This window comes from Excalfactoria chinensis, chromosome 4 (assembly GCF_039878825.1).
Source record: "Excalfactoria chinensis isolate bCotChi1 chromosome 4, bCotChi1.hap2, whole genome shotgun sequence".
NCBI lineage: Eukaryota > Metazoa > Chordata > Aves > Galliformes > Phasianidae > Excalfactoria > Excalfactoria chinensis.
In genome coordinates this window covers 25,873,249-25,890,192 of record NC_092828.1, presented here as the reverse complement: position 1 = coordinate 25,890,192, position 16,944 = coordinate 25,873,249, and the positions used below count along the sequence as shown (strand labels likewise).

The 16,944-nt window shown below is 34.7% G+C and overlaps 1 protein-coding gene across 3 annotated transcripts in view; it reads left to right on the top strand.

The window, feature by feature from the left end:
• Positions 1 to 3,972: 3,972 nt before the first annotated feature.
• The window catches only part of DLC1 (DLC1 Rho GTPase activating protein), a 243,040-nt gene continuing 230,068 nt past the window's right edge, over positions 3,973 to 16,944 (top strand). The window contains exon 1 of one of the 3 annotated variants that reach the window (XM_072334570.1): positions 3,973 to 4,135. The gene's annotated coding sequence lies outside the window, so the exon portion shown is untranslated. Of the gene's footprint in view, positions 4,136 to 12,825; positions 12,920 to 16,944 lie in introns of those variants that run through there. The other 2 variants (XM_072334569.1, XM_072334568.1) reach the window with 2 other exon arrangements.

Below are 16,944 nucleotides of genomic sequence, written 5' to 3'. Positions count from 1 at the left end.
TCCCCCCCAAAAATAGGTTTTCCATGACTTCAAATATGTTATTATCTTTTCAGATAAGAGGGCCTTATAAGTGCTTCAAATACTGGCTGGATTTTCTGGTTTTGTTTTTTTTTAATGTTGCTGCTTAAACCTTAAGTTACTGCAGTCTGCTTTAAATTCTTTTATCCTCACTTAAGAGTACTTAAAATGAGAAGCTGAAGATTCAAACACAAGTGAGACCAAGAGTAGTGTTTACACTTTAGTTATACTGCTTTAAATGTCCATAGTTATTAATATTTAAGAACTGGAATTTCTGAAGGGGTTTAGTTGCAGATCTTCTCGTACACTCAACAGTGTATTGTAGGAATCCTGTCACTTGATGTCACTGTTCTACTTTTCTTATGGTAATACCATTAACGTAAGTGTTGATTCGTCTCTAGGAGTACATCCCTGCCACTAACAATACGAGTTATTCTCAAGTGGTTTGCAACAATAAGGATGGCAGATACAGATAAATCTGTCTGTAGGGAGGGAAGGAGCATTTCTCTTCTCTAATTTTCCTGTTCATCTGAAATGTTAGGAGCACAACTGTCTCTGCTCCTGTGCAGAGAAACAGTACAGGTCTTCCTTCTAAATTCAGTATCTTTTGTCTGTTTCTAAATAGTCCACAATGAGTACATGGCACACAGTCATCTTATTTATGTGGAAATCAGTATGCAAAATTACATTGCTAGATAACACTGAACTCCTCGGATGTGATAGATAACTAGCATTTGGAAACAGGCTCTTCCTGGGTTGTCTGTAAGTCTATGCTGTTGGCCAGAGAAGATAAAAATGGCACACATATTCTGCTGTTTCTTAAATGACAATATCATTAATAACTAAAACCATTTTTACTTCTTCAGAAATTTGTGCTGCTATTCTCTTAAATATGTGCTTGTAAACAAATATGTTCCTACATGTCTATTTAGTTATCTCTTATCTAGAGAGAAGAACTGTGTAGAGAAACTACTTGTATGGGGGAACCTAATAGCTCCCATCTGTTGTTTTTTAAGCTTTCATACTTTAAAGCTGTTAATACAATAAAAGGCTTGTGCCTTGATTAACTAATCAAAACCTAGAGATTCGTAACTATATATGTTTGGATTATATTTATAGTTGCTATGATTTCTTTACTCTGACTAACCCTGTATCATGTTAACTGCTATACTCTTGTCAGTCAAGAAATACTGAATCTTGGTAGAACTGAATGTATGTTATATTGTTTGATCAGATTCTTTGATTTGATTTTTCAACCCAGATGGAGTTTATGAAGCTTTTTAACAGAGTACTGTTTGGGAGGAAAGTAGGTTTTAAAGCCTTTCAGCAATGAATGCCCTGCTAAAAGTTCCACATGCAGGAGTACTTTAAAAGTAGTTTTTTCATCAGAATTTGGACAAGTCATTGGTTAGCACCTGTATCTGATGTTAAAACAAACTTAGGTAGAAAAAAAACAACAATCCCTTTTTTAATCTTTTGGACTATACATATATGCATTTAATTTATCAACTACTTTGTCCTAGGTATGTGATCAAATTGACCACTTGTGAAATTTCGTGAGGTAACATTCTGTAGTAATTATAAATACAAATACTTATTTGTATAGGATTCTATTCATGATGGACAATATATGTGAAAAAATACATAGAACTTGAAGAATCACTGTTATAGAGATTTAAATATATTATTACTGTCAGCTTTGTTTGGTTGTATGTTACAGAACTATGATAATGTATCTTATTAAGCATCTACCCACTGAGATGTGGTAACTTGCTGTAGATGTTCGTAGACTACCTAGCCTTCAAACTGTGACACATTAGCTTAGTGTCCTGCCTTTGTATTTAAAAGCAGGAGACATGAAGTTACATTGTCAGTGCAACAATCTGAGCAGTTCAAACAGAAAGGCATTCCTCTGTGAATTCGCATCTGCAACACGAAGAATTGCTTTCTGTAATACTACTTCACAGTGAAAATTGAGCCTTGGGAATTTTGATAACTTCAAAAGACTATTTCTTTTAGACAAGGAAAGATTATGAATTTTGTAGTTCACTTCTGATATTGTCAGTATGAAATAACAATGATTGTTGATTTCCACCAGTCTTCTGGTATAGAATACCTTTTCTGCACAAATACCTTTATTTTAACTAGAGCTTGATAAAGACCTATACAAACATCATTTTAATTCTGATCAACCTGTGAATGCTTTTGTGGGGGACTATTCACACTATAAGAAAAATCTGTGCTAGAATTCTTTGAGTATAGATACCTACAGTTCTGACTTTTCTTAAAATCCTTAAGGGGCTGAATTTAAAAAATTAAATATACACTTTAAATGGGTAGTACTGGAAGAAACACTTGTAAATGTTGTACCATTTTGGATAAAAGCATCAACTCTGCAGGGAAGTTGTGGGCATGTCTTGACTACTTTATGTTTTATGTTCTGCTCATAAGACTTTTTTCCTTTCTCCTGAGCAATCAGATTCCAGTGTAATAGTTAATATATATATGTATATATATATATTCCTAATCTTGTATCCTGTAAAGGAAACTATTGATCACAGCTTAAAACTCTAATTAACCATCTGAAGCAAGCAATGAGTCAGCTGTGGGAGCACAGGTGAAGGTAATTCAGGTGGAGTCAAGCTCCACCCCTCCTAGATCCCTTTTAAGGGCTGAACACCACTAAGGTAGTGTCTCTTTCTGGAGATTGCTCCTTTGTGGAGTTCTTGTGGTTAGCATTGATGCTGCTGAGCACATGTCCTGACTGAAGGCCTCAGTGATGGTAAGTCCATTTCCTTAGATACCTTCTGGCTATCAATTTCCAGCTATATTTATATTATTCTAACTGTACACTAGTATTATTTCAACTGTACAATCCAAACAGTAGGAATGCCTCAGGATGCTACTGTGCAGTAGAAATCTACTCCCTCACTTAAGAGCAGAGAGTGTAGAAATAGTTGGAAGATGACAATTAATCTTTTGATTCTAGCAGATGAGAACAATGTGAGAACAGTTACTTATTTCCTGAATAACTTTCTGAAAAAGAATTAAAAGATCAGTAAGAAAGGAAGTTCAATAGGAACAAATTTTCCAGTCATCTGCTTATCTATCCAGGAGCCTTCTCATTGTTCTTCTAGGAGAGGCAGAGAAATGCAGTTTTGATCTGTATATAATATTACAAATCTTCACAGTATCTTGTCAAAACTTCTCAATATCACAAAAAAACAGCAGCAACAAAAAATAATCTTGTCATAATACCCAACTTGATTTTGCATGGAGGAGCTATTTTGCACCTGCTGCTCTTGCAGGAATGTTTCTTACTTCTGTATTATGGGTTAATAAATAATATAAGGCTATTGTCTTGTATCGTGCAAGCAGTAGGGGTATAAAAACTAAGTTAGTAGTAGTGATGTTTATGAGCAATTCTGAATGTTATGTAATGTCAGTTTTTAAAAAATGTACTTAGGTCAACAACAAAATTCTGGATTAAAATAAGGAACAAATATGATTTTGTTGTGCAGTTTGGCTGCTGAAACAAAATGATATAGTCACTTCTACCTTACATGCTCCAAGTCATGTGTTATTTGTGACTCATTTCACTTCTACAACTGGCTCTATTGTTCTGCAGAACACAACAGTATGAAGTGGTGCCAATTGAAATGCAAGAAACAAGCATTACATTGTTAGGAGAAAAAAATATCTTTTTAGAAGATACTCATGACTTCATCCTTAGAGAGATAAGATGAAATTGTTCTTCCAAGAGTAGTTTCTCTTGTTTCTGAGGTGGATGGAAAGTACAAATTTATGTTTTAGCTTTGGTTTTAAGCATTCCCATTTTAACTTCATTCCTATGTATAATGGCAGTTATAATAGAATAATAGAAGTCTTAATAGAAGGGAGGTGGGCGACACTCTGTTTTTATGACCAGCAGATTATTTATTCCTCTGATAGTGCTACTGATGGAGTAAAATACATAAATGATGGTATAAAACAGGACTGTCTTGCCTACTTACGCTACCTCAGTCTTGTGCTGCCGAGGAAGAATCTCATCTCTACTCTGCCTTCTAGGCATTTTAGAGTTTTGATCAGAAACAGTCTTTCAGGGGTGGATGCTGAGGTGAGCTTAGCTTGACTATTTCCTTAGAATTTATCAAAATGTATATCTCTAAAGATTTATCAGAAGTGACTATTTTAAATGGCATTTTTCTGTTAATTATTGCTTGCATAATTGCTGGTTTTAGTCTGATGCAACTGGTCTTTCAAGTAACAAATCTGTCTGCCCAGTATCAAAAGATTAACAGAATATGAGCATGCCCAATACTGTAAATGCTAATGTATGTAATGTATGAAGGATGGTTATCTGCCATAGTGTGTTTTTTTGGTTTTTTTTTTGTTTGTTTGTTTGTTTGTTTTTTGTGTGTGTGTGTGTGATTTTCAGTAGTTGTAAATAAATGCTTTAAGAAGGGAAGCTGTGAAAATGATCAGTCTGACTGGAAGTAAGGCTACTCATAGAAGGACTGGGGACCTCTTTCTGGGACCCATAATGTTAGATACTATTTACTTCCTGTATATCTGTTCTTGCATCTGTCAAGTGTTAGTGGGTGTGTTGAAAATGTTCTTTGTGTTGTGAAACAAGCAACAGTGCTTAAAGTGTTTGCTAAACACCTGGTATTTTTTCTGCCTGTCTGTGAATGTTTGCAGACTCAAAAGATCATATACTTCTGATCTTGGGAGGTATAATGCTGTTACACTGCAAGATCTTTTCTAAGAAAAAAGGTAGGCTACAATGTCTTGGGATGAAAACTGAAAATACCTAGAAGTATTATCACAAGGAGTGCATGAAACAGAACAAATCTTTCCACTTTAACATTTATTTCTCCTGTTACCAAATCCATTACATTGCAGTAACTTCCTTCCTTTAGAATTCTCTACCAGAGACATAACTGTGTGGTGATACTTTTTGTTACTTGAAGACAGAGTTGTGGAAAAACTACTGAAATCTAAACATAATATGTACATGTGAATACCATCTGGTAGAAGCAAATCCCCCGGGAAAAGGAAGCTCTCTGTAGAGCTATGTGAAAATACATTTGGAATAAATAGCAGGACAAGTAACAATGTGGATGAATGGACAAAGTCCAGATGTGCATTTGCAATATGAATCTGAGTAAATTATAATTAGAATATGTAGGCCAAATAAATGCTGAGTCGAGCTTATTACCATTCTTTTCACTAGATAAAAATGTTTCCTTTGCTTTCTATGCATCCACTTAAGCTATTCATCCTGCTTCATCTATTGTCTCAGTCTTGCAAGCTCTGAAGTTAAAATGTTGCCTTTTCATGGAGCTCACCTTTGAGCACTTGTAACTGCACCTTTCAGTGTGAAATGACTGAATACTGCGGACAAGGAGTAAAAAGAGAGAAGGGAGAAAACACCAAACCTCTTATCTCTAATCCCAAGCATATAAGAGAAATATAAACTACATTTGAGTTTGTAATAAAAATATTTACCTATTTAAATAACAGAAGTAATGGTGAAAGTGATAGGAGTCCTATACTTATGAGCTATCTATTTGTAGTTAGCTGTAACTAATGTGTTATAGCTATGACTATGTCTTCCCATTTATAAAATGAGCTGTGAATAATGAAGAAACTGCAGATTTCCTTTCTGTGAGGTGCTTTTTCACATTCTCTCATATGTGCCCTTTGCAGCTTTGGAACAGGAGTGGATATGTCAGGATCTTTCATATCCCTGCATGTGGAAGCACCAAGCCTCTGTTCAGCCTTTCAGCATGATAAGACATAGCAAAAGACATGATCCTGAATATCAGCCTAGAGAGACATAATTTTGTTATTCTTGTTTGTTTTTTTTCTTCTTAGTTTAAGGGGAAAAAAGCAACATTGTTTTATTTATGTAGCGGAGTTCAAAGACAGAACTAAAATTCATAAAGTTTCCATGCCTGCAAGCAAGTGTGTGTGGAGGGGAGAACAGAGGAAAATTAGCCATTCATACATTGTTTCTAATGCATGTTCTTGTATTTGAGATGCAAGATTTCATGATGAAACTTCTGATTTTGTGGGTATAACTTCCCTGCTTCCTCTTCTCCCCCTCCCTCTCTCAGAAACATCAAGTTGATATTTTAGTTTTTTAGATTTTTTTTTGAAAAATAATATTTGTGATTGGACAAATATGCTTGAAATTTCTGGCCTATTCCTCCATCTTATCTCTCCCCAGAAGTTAAAGATAGAAGTGGTAGCTTGCCATGCGTCTCTTCCATAGCAATATATTTTTCTCTCTACTTATTGAGTTCATTTCCTTCTGGAATGTTTGTTTCTTTTAACTATGAATGACAATGTGGTGAAAACCTGTTAACACTTCTGTCTTGACTGGTGAATGTGTATAGATCTCCTACGACTTTATCTCCAGTTTTATTATCTAGTAGGAAGTAACCATGACAGTCTTAGATTTTTATTTTCTTCTTATAAGGGGTAAATTAAAACCTCTACCTGTTTCGTGTTTGTTTCAAAGTAGTTATGCCAATACTATCCCTATGTTACTTTGATATTAGTGTCTTACAAGGAAAGACTTGATGACTCTTGTTTGATTAAAAATACTAATTTACCTTATTAATGTTGTCAGTTGCCAAACAAAACCAGTTCTTCAGTCCTCTCTCTGTGACAAGGAATGGAAGCATTATTCCATTTTTACCGGTGAAACCACTGGAAGTAACCTACTAATGTCAGCTAAAATCATATTGTTTACTAAATCTCACCTTTAAGTGTCTAATGGAATTTTTGCTCTCCCACGCCCTCTTTAATGTAGAAGTGAATCCTACATGTTATGGAGACTTCTCTGATCCTGGTGTATAGAACCAGGGTGAGATTTTTCTAGTCTGACATAAGGAACCAGTAAGATTATTTCTTAGTGGGGTGCCAAGATAAGGAATGTTGTGTAGAAGCAATTGTCAATTGTTAAACTTCACGATGGTTGCTGTTTCTGAAAACCTGAACATTCTTTCTCTTTGAGAGAACCACTCAGCATAAAAAGTCTTTCTGAAGTAAATGTGTTCTGATATGTCTATCTGTTTATTTGACACAGTACGTATCTCAGAGACACTGCCTGGGAGATTTGTTCTATGCAAATAATCATCCTGTTTAAGAAGTCCAGGAAGTTCCTGCTTAAAAGAGCAGATTGTGAAGAGAAGCTCTAACTCAAGGGAAATTGTACACAACAAATTTCTAGGCAGCAGCTTTTGAAAACAAGCATAAAATCTTATTTTAAAATACTTCTGTAGTTGTTTTGAGCCCCCCCCCCCCCCAAGATATTTACAAAGGGAAGAAAAGTTGGAATACTTCTGTGGTACTCATGCATTTACTGCTCATCCTGGCTTCTGACATGTTCCAATCTCCTCAAGGCAAGAAGAGGGAGTTTGCAGGTAGACGAGCCCACCTATGTGGCAAATGAAAGCCTCAGGTGGAGCACAGGATGACTATCCTTTTTGAGTTTAAAGGGATTGAATTATTAACTTCTAATGCTTGAGGCTATGGGACACAATAGTTGTCCCCCTCCCCCCCACCAGAGTGGTTGATATTTTTATTTTATTTATTTTATGAAAAGCTAATCTGCAATCCATTCAGAGTACTTGCAGAATACTTCTGAAAATACTTGACTATGAAGAAGTTATCCTGGCCTTCTCTTGCTGTAGACAAATAGATCAGGCTTCTTTCAGCCCCTTTAACTTTACCCTTTAGATACTTCATCATTGAACATGTAAGTTTATGCTACATTTCCCTACTGTTTTTCAGTCTAATTCTTGTGTTTCCTCTGAGGTCAAGTTCACAGCATGTAGGAAAAAGGCATCATCTGTTAGAGCTTTGTCATGTCTGCAATATCTGGTAGAAGTATGATTTAGGTTTTTTTAAATATAAATATTTATTTTTTCTGATGACATGTTACTGTTACTTAGAAGAAAACAAAAAAATACCAGGTAAGTATTAGTTTGCCAATTAGTTTACATGCATCATTTAACTAATGTTCAGTGATTTTGGTGTTCTGTGTCAACTTTGTATGGCTACATTCAGGAGGATCTCCCAGTTCTTGAAATAACCATGTGAAATATCCTTTATCCTTTTCTCCTCATGAGAAATGTACTCACATTTCCAGCCAAGTCATATCTTTCAATTTAATAGATGAAGACAGCTAAAAACGGGTAATCTAGGCCATCATAATTACTCACTTTTTATGAATCTCTCAAAATATTTGTAAAATCTTTATTTCTAAACAAGACAAAAAGTTCATACAAATATTTATGAACTATTTTTGTTGTCTTTTTCATAAGCATGGGGGAAAAAAAGTGGGGGTGAGAAATGGAAGAACAAAATGGTTTCTAAATGTTGGTCTTAAGTCTACTCTAGGCTACATTCATTTTCACAGAAACCATGAGAAAAACAAACAAACAAAAAAATCTGTCTTGAAGGTCACTAAAAAGATTACAGATGGAAGTCATGGGAAACAGGAAACTCAGGAAATGTTACAGTATTTTAATATCAGTTTATGAATATCAAATTGAAAGTATTTATAATCCAGTTATCCATGAGAAATGCAATAAGTAGCACTATCTAGTGTGAGGAATGCTTTCCAGTGTCTTTGAAGTGAGAGAGCAAAAGTGTAGTCTGCACTCACTTCTACCACAGCAGTCACTTATGTGTTAAGTTTAATCTATGAGAAATTTATTCTGTTTGCCTGTGCCCCAAGTGTTGGATTTTTGTGACAAGTGGGTGAAAATAAAGGGGGCTTTTGTATTTTTTGGTGTTTCTTTAAGAAAACAATGTAAAAAATAACATAGGCAACTGAATCGGCAAATATATTATCCTGTATTTTTATGTATTGTATTATTTTCAACACATTATCTATTAGGCTTTTGCACTATGATACTTAAATAGTGGTGTTTTCTTTTTGATTTCATACTAGTTGTAAGATGCTTTCCTTTGGTTAAGAATGGAAAGTGGAAATTCACACTTGCAGAAAAGCTGTCCTCTTCATTTCCCTGACTACTGAACCATATTACACCTGTTAATTAAACATAGGGAGTGTTGTTCTGAATTTTCTCGAACACATTAGATTCTCCTCCTATATACAAAGAAATTTCAGTAAAGCTAGCCTTCAGAAGAGTATGAATGGGTGTAATTATTAATTTTGTTTGCAGTACAGATAGAATGCCAGTACAATGCTTTTGATGCTGGCAAAAGCTGATGCTGCCGTTCAAGTACTATACATGATGCACAGAGAGGAAGCACTGCCCACGCATGTAGGGCAAGAAGGTCAAAAGTTACTATTTAGTCAATGAAAAATCCCAGAATATTCTCAAAAATATGAATGAGAGACTTCATCTGCAAGCTATAAACAAACTGATCATAGCAACAGGAATGCATTAAGAACTGTATTGGCATAAACTCTTCAAATTCTGGGGCTTAAAACTGTGCGTAGAGTAGAAGTGAGGAAAGTAGATTGTTTGAAGTAGTATACTGGTAGTATACTATTGATTTATCTCCAGAAGAAAACTGTAGAAAGTAAATCTTAAACTTGAAGTGTCCTAAGCTGACTAGAATCTTAGGCTAACTAATAATTATATACAGTCTTTTGTACTGAAGACTTTGCCAGCCTTCTCTGCAACAGCTTTTCTCACTGCAGCTTTCTATTACTTAAACTCAAATGTTGTCAGAATACATCTCTAGAGTTTTTAATTCTGAAGAGATTACAAAGACTCTAAACCCTTCAAGGAATAAGTATGCACGGTGATACTGCTCAATGTTTCCCTGTATAATATCTTTATTCTGTCTTTGACGTATTTGATTGTAGTTGTAGTGAGCACCCCTGTCCTGCAGTTTTTTCATTTTCTTCCCTTTAAATCTACAACTTGCTGAAATTAAAATACTTTTCTGCCATTAAAATATGTATATTTTTAAAGATACTTGTACTATGGAACAGAATAATATTTATTGAATAAACTTTCTCCAAAAAAGGCTCTTATGCATGATTCTGTAAACTCTTAAATTATAAACACAAGGTGGTTGGGCAGACCCTCCATGCTTCTTTATTGAAAACCCTTCATACAAATAAATAAATAAATAAAAATCTGAAGTGGGCTCCTTAGGAACACCAGCAATTTCTTCCCCAGAGAGGCAGGAGTGCTGACCCTTTACAACCTATGCACCACTAAAACAGAGTGACAGACAACATGCCATCAACATTCTATTGAAATAAAGTTTGTGGCAGTTCCATGTAGGATTCAAATCTTCCACACTGTCTGGTGTATTTCAGCTTGGAAACTAAAGAAGACTGTCAAACAATTTGTATGTTCTTATATAGATGGTCCTCTTCTGACTGAAAGGGGAAGAGAATAGTTAAATGCTTAAATGCTAAGGAATAGTGTTTCTGCTTAAATCTGTTTGATGGAGTTCATCTCTGTTTACAGCTTGTTGATGAAATGTACTTGCCAATAAGTTCAGTATTTTTTGTCATTAACTGAAGCATTCATTGTTTTCATGCTGTTACAGATATTGTTCAACACAGGTTATGTTTCAGCAAAACAATACCTGTAAATCAAACCAATGTTCACAGAAAAATATTCTATAAAATTTAATTTTCTCTATCAAAGAATACATTCAATTTACAAAGTGCTACGACTTAATGTGATTAAAGAACATCTATACAAGGAGACTTGTATCTCTTACTCGCTAGCCTATCAAAGATCAAAAGTGTTACTGAAAGTCTGGCTATCCAACAGCAACAGGGGAGCTGCATGCAATTTTTTCCCTAAAAAAACAATACCTGTGTAAAGTAGATGAAAAATGGTTGGTAATTTAATACAAGCAGTGTACAAGCCAGAAGGTGAAATAGTATTTCAACTGCATAGTAAATCAATAAAAGAAGGTCTTAAGTAAAATCAATTTGTTAAGTCAGAATAATTAAGTTCTCAGATCTACTGGGGTGCAATTACTTTATAGAAAGAAGAGCAGAATCAAAGTACTGACATGAAGGTTTTGTTCTCAGAGTTATGGGTAGTAGTTTGAAAATTTCTACATATAATTGAGAAAAGAACAAGGTTAATTTAGGTAAACAGCTTGCATTTTTTTGGGCTGTTTTAAAGTAAAATTATAAACTAGTGTCTAGTCTAATGATGGGAACAGATTATTCCTTTTTTTCCTGTTCTGGCTTTTGACTAGCTCATTATGTTTTCATCCCTCTCTGCTATTACATCTGCCCTTTAAGAAACCGTACATTCTTTCTACTTCTCTTGGAATAAAATCCTAAAATTCTACTATAGGTAAAGGTCGTTACCTGCTATTCAGGTTGCGATCATGTTTGAACAATCTAGTATTCCATTTATTCTTTTGGTTTGTCTTTTAAGTACCTCAAATTCTTGTGTTCTGTCCTTATTGAAAAAGTTTCAGAAGAATATGTAGTAAGCACATAGACATGCATATGCAAGGGCACTTGCATACAATTGGGAAATGAAATCAAAGACAGGGGAGTTGATTTGTCTTCCATATGCTGAATCAATGCTGAACCAGAGCAATTCAGGGAAAGGTGTGACTCTCAGTACCTCTATAGTGAGGTAGCAAGCAGAAGAAGAAAGGTAGAATGGTGCTTTCAAAGTATTTTAGGGAATGAACCATCTATTTTCTTGGCCTGGTTTCACATTTTGAAAGAGCTAGCTACAAACATTCTCAACCCTGCTCTCAAGTGGACATCTGTGAATAACTAAATAAGCAATTCTAGAGGCATTCAGGAATCTTAGTTCTATTTATACTATGTAGATTCCTTTAGAGGTTTTCCTGATTTAGACACAAGCAAAAATTGAGGATGTCGATTGTTTTCAATTTGGGTATCCTAAAATCCTTCAAGTTCTATTTTTAACTTGATTTTGTTGACTTTAGATCTAGACTGTGCTTTATTTTGCTTTTTATAATTTACAAACAAGATGAGAAAAATGCTGGGTGATTTAGCTTCACTAATGTGGTTGATTGAACAGTGGAATACTTAGTCTTTTTCATGCTCAGTGCTGTAGCCTTTTCAGAAATGTCTCTTTTGGTAGCCATGTAAGTCTGCTTTATGTGACCGTGTGTACTCTCCTGTTGTTTTTCACTCATAGATCTTAATAGTGACCATAAGCATCACCACTCACATTCACAGAGCTTGTAGGAAGCTAGTTTTGATGTTATTGAGTTAGTTAACATATTACAGGGTTCCTTCATTAGATCTGTGCTGCCACTGGACAGGGGAAATTAGTTGTTGCCAGAGGGTGGATGTGCATCTGCTTCTTTAGGCAGCTCATCATTTATGATTAAGATACAATAAAATACAACTTTTAAAGTATGAATCTGAACTTTAAAGTACAATTTTGAATGTATAAATCCACATTTTAAAATATGATTCTGAGTTTCTGCTTCTGAGATTAAATGTTTAAAATTACTAACCATACCAGTCATGCCAGTATGCTACACCCACACAGACTAGATAAGTGATTTTCTCATATTTATTTTCTTTAATCTCTGTGTACTCACACATTTAAAAGTCTCCTGTAAAGCATAATGCAATTTTCAGTCTTTTTGTCCAAGTGTTACCATATAGAAAATATTTGATGCCGCATCACTAAATATATGTATGTGTACTTACTCCCTGTGTCAACCTAATCATCTAAAACCTTGTGACAGCAAACGTAGAGTGCCTTTTCTGCAGCAGTGTTCTTTGAACAGGAAGATTCCCTGGTGAATTCATTATTAGATAGAAGTCCCACCCCTATGAAACTGCTGTAGACACATAACAGGATTACTGCTCAAGAGTTTACAAGCATGCAAGTAAAATTGCTCCAGTCAGAAGCAGGCATCTTTTACTAAGGTAAGTGAATGATCTTTAATACACCTTGTAACAAAACAAGAAAGCATTTCTAATTATTTTTTCTTTAAATAAAATTACTTCAAATACTACAGTATCAGTTCAGCTTCTATGGAAAAAAAAATAATAAAAATGGTGTTTTAAAAACTGTATAACTACCTTTACTTGTTAGAATTAGTATATTTCCAATTCAAGCTCCTAATAGATGTGGAGCTTGTTTTACCATTGGAAAAAGGAGGGTTCAAAAACATGTAAAAATTCTAGAAATGGCTCTTGTACTTGATTTTTATGATTTTGAGAGAATACTTATAATACTTAAGATTGTCCTGTTTAGTATTTCTTCCTTGGTATTTATTTCTATCTTGTAGTTTCATAGTTAACAGAATGGATATGACAATTTTCAGTTTTAAGTAAGTCCTTGCTCATAATTTACCTTGAAGAAATACATATAATATCTGTCTGCATTTTCAGAATAGCAATTTGTTATACACATAAAAAGGGCTTGATACAAATTTTCTAACTTTCTTAATTAGCTAATGTAGGATGTATTCATGCAAATCTAAGAAAATAAATTATCTGGATTTAATAACCTAATGGCTAGCAGCCCTCAAAATGTAAAGCTGCCTAATCGATGTGGTGACAAATGAAATGATCTGTGGCCTTCAAGGTTGAGAGCTAATTGAATGATCACACAGCCTGTTTTTTTTTTAAACAGCTGCTCGTATATTCCTAATGGATAGCTTGGTTTTATTTTTCCTTTAAAGTAATTGCACATTCATTCTTAATTGAAATTCCCCGGTTTTATCTATCACTTCCCTTTTAGATAGGGCAAGGGTCTTTGACTTTTATACTTTGGAGGTTTACGTTGTCAGTGTGATGTATAGAGCACCTACTTGTAACTGTAAGCGAATAAAAGATCATTTTTAACCTGCACTGAACAATTCTGAAACCTGAATTACAGACTGATGGGAAATTTCAGTCTATGAAATGTATTCCCTGTTTTGGGTACTGCTTGTTTAAGGAAATATAATAATTTAACTTTGTCAGACTGGTTATGTACATAAAGTGATCAGCTACAGCATAAATTTCTTCATTAACAGATACATAGGGAAGTCTCTGTAATGAAATCTAGACATGTATAAGTCAATTTTATTATTATGACTCAGACATGTTAATTGTCATAGCAATCATTAGTTTTCAAGTGATCCATGTCACCAAAAAATTTGGAAAGACAACTGTCTTTCCTGTACTTCTCCAACTGCTCTGTTTCTGAGGGCAGTGATTAGGAGCATCTTCATTTTCAGCTGCTAACCCTGTTCACTCACAAATTAGTGAATGATCAGGGTCCTGTTGTGTTTGAGCTACTTAGTTTCAGAGGCATTGAATCTCGCAGTAGTATGTACCACATTCTTTTCTGGTATTTCACACTAACTGGGCTATCTCTTAGTATATTAAACAAGTGGTTCATTTGGTTTCTTAGTTATATAGTTTTTTATATATTCAACACTGATATGGCTGTCTGATAGCTTTAGCAGACTTTATCCCACATGCTTTGTCCATTGCAAAAATTGTTCTATTTTTCCAAGAGCTTCTCCTCCACGGGCCCTATAGCTCATTCTGCTGTGCTTCAGTGCTTAACACAGCTGTGAATTGAGCAGATTTTCTGTTCCCATTTCTTGGGGGGGAAAAAAGCGTTGGTAATATTTATCTCATGACAATGTAGAGGAATGAAAGTTGCTTCCCTGGAAAGATGACGATGAACAATGACCCATTCTTTACTTTCCATACTTGAATGTCATCCATATCCAAATGTTGTGAGAAGTTTCCACATTGTTTGCTTTGTTTTCTTACTTTTTTTCACTCTTCCCTGTGGAACAAAACAGACTATGCCCAAGTACAGTGCCTTGCATGACTTGAACAAGAAAGGCATCTACAGAGCAGGGAACAGAAGGGGAGAAAAAACAAAAGCCAAAGGAAGAGTTTTTCTTTTGCATCCACATATGAAGATATCTGACATATTAATACTTTTTTTTGCAGTTAAAACCTGATTTCCTATGTATTCTGCCATATCCTCCCCTATTCTTTGCCCCAGCCAAAAAGTAGTCTTGCTGTATAGCAAAAAGATGAGTTCTGTAACTTCATGAGAGTTATACAGATTGCAAACACTGTGTATGGGGAGAGAGAAATCATTTCACTCCTTCCATGCTTGGCAATAAAGAACATATTGCTAGTCTTGTTTGATGAAAAGCAGAGGTGATAGGGAAATTACAGGAATACAGATTTTATTGATACTTGAATGTAACTGAGTCCTGAGGGCAGGCAATCTTCATGAATTATATTGATAGTATCTTCTTAACGCGTTTTTACCTATTGTTACCAAAATTGTTAGCTCATGGCTAATATGGCTTTTAACTTCCTGACACTGACAAAGGCAGCTAAGTGAATGAGAGAACTCTCAGACTGATACTTAGCCTGGCAAAAAGTGTTTATTTAAGGATACCAAAAAAAATCAGTTTGTTTCCCTGAATATTCTGAATTGCTATTTATATTTCTGATATTGCTGTACAAGCTTTTCCCAGGACTCAACTGTTGTAATTAAATTAAATTAGGATTATCCTGGTATTATGTTCTTATATATGTGTGTGTGTGTATATATATATATGTAAAAAACAATTGGAACATCATCTTGTTCCAATTTATTGTTTTCCGCATTATTGTCATTCTTCACCTGATTTATCTTTAGGTAGAATATAATGCAATTGCATATATTACAAGCGGTATAACCTGAAAACACAATAATTTGGTCTGGAAGTCTCTAGCCGACTGGTAGCTAACGTCACGTAAATCTGCACAAGCTGCATTTACTCTGTTGCTGCCATTTCAGTGCAGAGTGTTTTTTCCTTTTTTTTTTTTTTGTTTTCTCATGCCTGAATGTCTTTTATGTTTAAAACAGATTCTACCTTTGAAATGCAAAGAAATTTCTCAAATAGAAAATGTCTCATAATGCCATAATATGGGTTGTAACATAGAAGAGCATGGAATAGTAGCATAACATGTAGTTAAAGCATAATTTGAGGAATTCTCCTTTTTTGAACGTGAAAATTTGCAATAAAATATTCTTATGTAATTTACTATTGCATGTAGAATCATAAATGGGCAGGAAGTAGCAGTGGGGAGAAAAACAACAACACAAAAGGGATTTCACCAAATTTTCTCCTATAGAAGGCACCTCCTTGTACATGCCCAACATATTGCTTAGAGTCTAACAACTACAACCAAAGAAAATCTTTTCTTACCCTCAGAGGGAATGGCTAAATATTCCATTATCTATGGATTTATTTTCACTGAAACCTAATTGACCAGGAAAATGTGATTTACAATAAGATTTAAAATTTGATTTTCTTAATAATCATCTGCTAGTGAAAAAGGTACTTACATCCCATGTTTCATTAATTCTTGTAGGTAATAAAGATGTATAAATTGACTTGTCCTTGCAGGCTTAGAATCAGTTGTATGCTATAAAAACACACAAGTGTATGGAGATTTCTAGTTTGTTTTCACAGTGTAAATATTAGCTTAGCAATTTATAAAGCTATGAACTTCAGATTCCTCTTTTAAGGCATTCAAGGCCAGTTTGAATGGCCCTGAGCAGCCTGATCTATTGGGTAACAATTCTGCCTCTGGTAGGAGGGTAGGAACTTGATGGTCTTTAAGGTCATTTCCAACCCTAGCCATTCTGTGATTCAGATATTAATATATACTTCCATGGATAACTGATTCACTAACATGTAATGTCTCATATTTTATTATGTTGGCACCTTCTGTCAGAGGTGGAAGTTGGTGGTATGGCAGTAGAGCATCCTGACAGTATTCCTCTTCTTTATACTGCCATATGACAGATGGCAGTAATGGGGCAGTCTGACAAAATGGCATCTGACATGAAAATGCAGAAGAAAAGGTGTGGAATTGAATTCCACCATGTGGAATAAATGGCACTCATTGACATTCATCGATGCTTGCTGAATGGT